The 7,491-nt window shown below is 36.0% G+C and overlaps 1 long non-coding RNA gene across 1 annotated transcript; it reads left to right on the top strand.

The window, feature by feature from the left end:
- The first annotated feature begins 928 nt into the window (after nt 1–928).
- On the top strand, nt 929–6,269 carry LOC103105138 (uncharacterized). The gene is made up of 3 exons (XR_008913884.1): nt 929–1,044; nt 4,128–4,182; nt 5,808–6,269. It is a non-coding gene; the product is annotated as an uncharacterized LOC103105138 (long non-coding RNA).
- Nucleotides 6,270–7,491: the final 1,222 nt, after the last annotated feature.

Here is a 7,491-nt window from a genome sequence, read left to right as displayed (position 1 = left end):
ATGGACAAGTTCATACTGGTCAGTCCTCTTTCTCCTCTCGGCTTTTCTCTTATTTCTATTTCTAACTACCAGAATTCAAATCCTAAAGTTCATTTACTCTTCCTCTTGCTTCTGGCTTTTCAGTTCCCTCTTATTTGTTGCTTTCTCTCATTAGAATGTCAGCTCCTTTGTTTCCTGGAACTGTCTTGTATTTGTTTCCCCATTCTACCAGTAACTGGCTTTGGGAATAGTTATATGTTCTAGTCTTGGCGAGGTATGAATTGGGTTGTATAACTATGTACTAGGAGGTGGGAAATCTGCCACAATTCTTGATTTCTACAAAGACCTCAATTATGTTTTTGCTTTCCTAAGCTTCAGTTTCTTCATTTGAAAAAGGAAGCAATTAGATTAACAGATATCCAGTGCTGAGATTCTATGATTTTATGAAACCCTTTCTCTTCTTGTGCTTGTTAAATGAGGAAAATTCTATGTCAGGAAGGTATTAATTATTGAGAACAGATAAAAATGACAAAACTTAAGAGCAGTGTGTTCTATTTGATGATAACAGGGTTCATGGGGCAAGTGGTTTCATGTGTAAATGATAACATGAGCAAGTGTCAGAAAAGATTCCATCAAGGACACATAGGAACAGAACACAAAGAGAAGGATAGAGAGTTGGAGTATTTATACCGGTACCCTAAAAATAAAAAAAAATAAAAAAAATAAAAAAAACCTAAAAAAGACATCCAAAGTGTGCAAGAATTGTACAGAATGCAAAAATAAGGGTGGGATTCCTTGAAAAGTTTACAAGAAGCAAATACTACTCTATCTAAACTTTACCTAAAAATTGAAATGAGGCCATGACCTAGAGGATAGTTGCCTTAATAAATAAACCAATCTTGTGTAATTGGAATTCTCGTGCTTTTGAATTACATTTCCCAGGAGTCCACTGACTTCCTGTCATGATGTGCTGATGAAGACAGAAGAATAAATAGGGTGGTCTTCCATGGCTAGGGCTCTTTGCTTCCTGGGTCGGGACTTTGGTGGAGCGGACTGTTTGAACAGGTATATTAGCCATAGGCACATGGGTTTATTTTGTTACTTCTAGTGATTATTAATAAATCTTATAAAATATAATATTTGAAATTATTGTATATTAACTTAATTTTTACAGTCTCCACTTCTTAATGGCTATAGTATAGTTTCTTTCTTAAGTCTCTATCCACGTTCACAAGTAATCTAGCAGGCATGATTATACACAGATCACTAACATGACACAAATTCTATTGCCTCACCTTTCAATCTCAGTTTATACTGAAGAAAGTCTTTTCTTTCTTGAGGGGTAATTTCTATTTCTCTTAATCCCAAACTATGTATTTATAGGACTGGGACAATATTATAGTAAATATTTCTACACTCTGATAACACTGTCAAGTAGTAAGCTTTTAGAAGAATCGGCTTCCATTTATACAATTCTGATTTCTTCAGAGAGGTTTTGAATCTCTGTCCCCCTACATCCTCACCTCTTCCTATACATCCTAACTCTTCCAATAGTTGAAGATAAAGTAGAAAATGAAGTAATTGGAAGCATTAAATCAAGTTGAGGCTGTTCCCAAACCATCAAAAGGAAGAGAAGTGCTCTGGACTGGATTCTGGTAGTCTTATTCTAATATGGAAGGTAAGAATTAAAAAAAAAAGGAAAAAAAAGAACCTTCTATGTGTCAGGCACTGTGCTAAGAGTTAGGAATGTAAAAAAGAGGCAAAAGACAAGTTCTTGCTCTCAAGGAGCTTGCACTTTGTTGGGGGACACAATATGTAAACAAATAAATACAAAGAAAGCCAAATATGTTTAAGATAAATAGGAAATAATTAAAAGAGAAAAGGCCCTAGGATAAGGAGAGTTGGGGAAGGCTTCCTGTAGAAGGTGGGGATTTTTTTTTTTTAATTTATAGGAAGCTAGGGAGGTCAGTGGTTGGAATGAAGGAAGAAATGTTTCTCTTATGAGAAACATCCATAGAAAATGCTTGGAGCCAAAAGATGGAATGTCTTGTTAGTGGAACATCTGGGAGGCCAGTGTCATTGGTTAGAAGAATACATGTTGAGAAGCAGAGGGCTAATTTGTCAAGGACTTTCAGTGTCAGACAGAACATTTTATATTTGATCGTAGAAGTAATAAGGAGCCACTAAAGTCTATTGAGTAGCTTTTTTCTTTTCTCACCCAACTATGCCCCTGCTTTCCATACTTCAAAACCACGCCTCAGCTGCTGTTTCATTTTGGAACTTCCCTTAACTCCTGGGACCTCTTTCTTTGGAGCATCCAACCATACCAATATAACCTTCTCCCTCTGGAATATTCCTCTGCTAGACTTGCCCCATTTTTCTGTTGGGGGTTTCTTCTTCTGGACATCATTTTGTGGACAAGCCCAGACTGGCCAATCTTCCTTCCACTCCTATCTCTGCTCTTGACTCTTGATCATTCCTTCATCCCTTTCAGTTCCCTTTTTTTTTTTGTTTTGGCAATCTTCACTCAGATTATAAATTCCTTTAGGACATGGAATGTCTAGACTTGTTTCCCCAATGTTTAGCCCAGTGCCTGGCTTAAGAAATGTTTGCTTTCTTGCTTCCTTCCTAGCAAGAAAGATTAATCTGGCAATTTAAATGATTTGTAAGCAGTTAGTATTTGTCCAAGGCAGTACTTGAACCCATCTCCTTTTAAATCTAAGGCTAGCTCTCTACTCATTATACTATGCTTTCTCTCCAAGGTAATATAAGTAGTTTATTTTACTCCCACCTTGTAGATGAGGAAACTGAGGTTCAAAGAGGTTCAAAGTTGTCTAAAATTACAGCTGCCCAAGTGTAAAAGCTGGATTTTAAATCTGTCTTTTGACTCAAAATTCAAAACTCCTTCTACCTCTCCCCATTTATGACTGATTGGCAGTTTTGAAGATTTTGAGCATTTTTCTTACCTCAGCTTTTTCATTACTGACTCAACAAGCCTCATATACTTTCCAAATGCTGCTATTCATGATTTTATACTTATTCTAAAAGTTACATAAGATAAGAAACCAATTGTCTTTCATCTGATGCCATTTGAAATCTATGAAATTCCACACTGCATTCAAACCGTATTCCGTCACCTCTCTTTGCCTTTCATCTGGTTTTTTACAGATGTGTCGAAGTATTCAAAATAAATAGGGGTAATCAGTGAACCACAATATCTGCAAGATAAAGTGGATGCTTACCTGTTTGCTTTGCCATCTGCTCCATTTTGGATTAGATAAGTACATATTCAATCCCACCAAACAGCATGCATTTCTTGAATACCCATGGTGCCTGGTTTCTATTCCATCTGGCTGATCCTTATTATTTCATTATGTCTGTTCAAATTTATATACCCAGCAATTAAAAGCCCTTAGAAATGTTAATACCCACGTTATGCTTAACCACCATCCCGCCATTCCTCAAAACACGTGAAAGGACTCATAAAACATTATTTCATTGAAAGGATCCTTATTATTTTAATGGAACTTGTTATACATACATACATATTATTTTTTAACATTTGTCAGGTAGTCATTTAAATATATAAACCCAACTGTGGCTCCTCCTAATCGTTTCAACTCCTGCGACAGTAGTAAAGCAATGATAAGAGATGGTGTTATTTTCTTGCTACTGATGTTTCTATGTGAAGATTAAAAGTGTCTGTGACTAGTTTGAGAGTGATAATTTCAATTGGCTCAAGTCCATTAACTGCAGGCGAAAACACCTGGCAAACCGGTTGGTTGCAGCCAGTTCTTGTTAACCTTTCAGCCTTCACAATAACTATCAGCAGGCACCAAGTTAGCGCTACTAATAAACTGGCATTAAAACCTCTGACAGCTAATACTTTTAATGGGTTCTCAAGATTAAATAAAAGAAAATGTTCTGTTTAATTGGAATCAAAGCATTTTAATACCTTTCCTTTGGAATAGAAATAATTTTAGAAATGTATACATATTGTAAGCATTTCTAAAATCTTATGAAATTAAGGCATCCCACAAGGTACTTTCCTATAAGTAAAATAGGTCTCCCAAAGAGAATTAATCATTTTAGCTGCCTCTAAGTCATTTGTATCTTTTACTTTCTACTTGTCATTTTCTATTTTACAGTGAAAGAAAATTTTCATCCTCAAGCGACTGAAAATCCCTAACATCTAAGGCAACAGTAAGTAGACTCAGTCAGATTCATCCAGTTTGTTAGCTATTTTCTGTTAGTGAATTACATTATGATAAAGTAGTCATTTATTGTGGGGTCCACTGAGGACTGAAAAAAATTATAGAATTTCTGGAAGTACTCAGCTTACCTCTAAGGAATAGTTTATACAGCTGAAGAATCTGATCAAAGAAAATTTAGGAGACACTATTGTTCACTCCTTTGCCCTAAATCAATTCTACCATCTATTCCACTCCCCTTCCCTCAACTGTTTGCTTCTTTTTTGTTTACCTTCTGCAATTATATAACAGTACTCTAAAGAGTGAAGAAATGAAGTTCAGTAGGTGTGGGTTCGTTAAAATGAACACTGATTTGCTAAATGATACAGATCTTTTAAAGATGCTATTTGCTAAATGGCCAAATGGATTCGAGAGAAAAAAGAAACCCACAAAAAATGGGAACTATTCCCTGCCCTTCTTACATCTCATTCTTTTGTCACTGAGATCTTTTTAGGTTGAGAGAGCTTACTCTTAAACTAACATTGTGGATGTGGACGACCAGCCTATAGGTCTAGAATACGTCTGGATCTTTCTTCTGACTAGCAGCATGACCATGGCTTTGACCACTCTGGTTTTTTATTTTCCCATCTGAAAAATGGATATAATAATACTTGGAATATGTATTTCACAATGACATTGTGATAAAAGCACTTTGAAAATCTTAAAGGGCTATGTAAATGGGTTATTTATAATATTGTTATAAGAGCAGCTTGGTATTACCAGGCAAAAGGAGAGAGAGTAGTTTCCAAAGGGTGACACTGTTGAACAAAGATGGCAGCCATGGGAGGGCACAAATGCCAGGAGAGTAAGGCACAGGTGGATGTATCCTCAGCTCCATGGGCAGGCTGGAAGCTTAGAAATATAGGATGATTACAGCAATCCAAGATTCTCCAAAGCTAGTCAGGGCTAGAAATTATGTAGAGACTTAGAACTGTTGTGATGACTGCCCTGTTACTTATGAGGCAAGGCAGTGGGATGGTCTTTATTAGGCAATTCCATTGCCTAACAAAGAATGAGGAAAAATGAGGCAAGGATCTAAGTATCTTAATTCTGTATCAGAGCAAGTAAATGCCTAGTAAAGGGGGCAAAGTCCAATTTTAGGTCAGTTAAGCCTGCATAATACATGCTTCCTTATGGTTGAAGCTGTACTAGTCAAACCAGTTTTCACTGTCTCATAGGTATAGTTATCCTAAGCCTGTAGCTTTATTTTTAAAAGAGTTTTTTCAAGCCAACATAGAAAAAAGAGGAAATTAACCAGCCTGATTGGGTCCAGAGGAGAGAAATGCAGATATTGAAAGGACTAAAAAATAAATGGACTAAAATAACTGGGCTGGTTTAGTTGGAGAAGACTCACGGTGTACACAATTATTGTCTTAAATATTCAAAAGCATGTTGTGTGTAAATGGCATTTGATGTGTGTTGTTTGCCCCTGGAGGGTAGGAGGAAGAGTAATAGGTGGAAATCACAAAGAAGTAGATTTTAGCTTAGTTTATGGAAACATATCCTAAAAAAATTAGAGCTGTTCAAAAATGGAATGGATTGTCTAAAAAAAAATACTTCTTTCATTATGTCTTTCAGAAAAATCTGTGACTGGTGATTGTTTATGGAGCCAGAAATGGGTATATTCTAAAGGATAAAGCAAGCTTCCTACCATTTGTTTCCCAACCTGGCTGGGACTCCTGCAAGGAGGACAAGCTAATGTAAGCCTCCAGGTGAAGGAGGGAGCTAGAATCCATGATGCGATTTATCAGATGCCAGATGGTGAATATCAAAGTGCGGAGAGCCCAAGCAGTAGCAAAGATGTGGACTCACTTAATCTCTGGCTATGCAGTATGTAGAAGTGAAATTGGGATGATCAATGATCAATTCTATGTAGAGACTGCTTCCATTTTGAGCCCTTTCTCCAGGAATGGCGGTGATATAGGGGAGAACTATCCCTGTGTGTTAGGGGTGGGAATAATTTGTAACATTATATCTTTGCAGTAAATGGTTTTTAAAAAATATTTGTCCATTTGATGTAAGTTATTACTTTTGTTGGCATATAATAAGCATAGCAGTTTCTAGAATTTTCTCCTTAAATTCTTAATTTGTTATGAATTTACCTTTTTGAATTTTATAATTTGGTTTCCAAACTTAAAAAAATCAAATTAGCTAGTTTTTCCTTTTTATTAGTTTCCCCCTCCCCTAAACATTTTTTAAAAATTAAAAAACAAAACAAAACTCATACTTTCCATCTAGAATCAATACTGTATTGGTTCCAAGGATTTCAATCTATTGAGTCACCTAGCTGCTGTCCCTTAAATAGCTGCTTTAAAAACACACACACACACACACACACACACATAAATTTGATGTTTATTTTTGGTTTGTTTTCACTTTTATCTCATTGGATTTTCAGAATTTCTCTCATGCTATTTAGTTGGATTTTGATTTGTTGTTTTTCTTTGTGTGTGTTTAGTTGTGTTTTAGTATTGACTTGTTTTTAAAATAGAAATTTCATTTGCAGTTCTTTGATTTATTTTTTCTCTCATATGTCTAAAAGTGTTGAGAAATAATCTTTTTTCCTAATTACAACTTGGGATGCCTTTGTGGATAGAATCTTAGAAACTTGGAGTTGTCTTGTGGGTAATGTGGAGGAACTTGACAATTTATCCAGTTTCTTTCCCTCCTTCATTTTACCTCTTGTCTAGTATTCATCTATGATACTTTTTATGTGTTAACTTGCTTTCTTTATACTGATTTTTGTTTTTATTTCTCAAAATTTTGCAAACCAACATATTTGTAATATGTACTTTATTATGAGCAGATATTAAGAGAGAAAATCGGAGGCTATTGAAAATCACCTTCTTCATTCAGATGGAAGTTCCCTTTCCAGCCTAGGAAGGCTAGATGTGGGGTGATGAGCTAATGATTCTAATTTTTATAAGTTACTTATTAATTCACCTCCTGGACAAGCCAATAGAGCAAAGGACTTCTCTGTTTTTACCCCTGGCTAAATGAGCCGGGTTTTCCTTGTAACTGGAAACAGTGTGGATATCTGGGGTTAAGCTGTCTTCTCCTTCTCAGTGCCAGAGAGCGGAGAGGAGAAGTGGTAGGATAGGGTAGTCCATGAGGGGAGTCCCAGTAGGCAGAGATATGTGTGATCTGGGAGGATTTAACTTATTCTACTTCTCAAAGGTAGAAGGGAAGGAAAGAATTCAGCCAAATAGACAACCTTGCTTCCAAAAGCAACATATATTACATGCAAAGCTCTCTGAAAGAT

This window comes from Monodelphis domestica, chromosome 8, assembly GCF_027887165.1.
Source record: "Monodelphis domestica isolate mMonDom1 chromosome 8, mMonDom1.pri, whole genome shotgun sequence".
In the NCBI taxonomy this organism is placed as follows: domain Eukaryota; kingdom Metazoa; phylum Chordata; class Mammalia; order Didelphimorphia; family Didelphidae; genus Monodelphis; species Monodelphis domestica.
The sequence above is the reverse complement of the archived record's forward strand: the minus strand, read 5'-3'. Positions and strand labels throughout refer to the sequence as shown.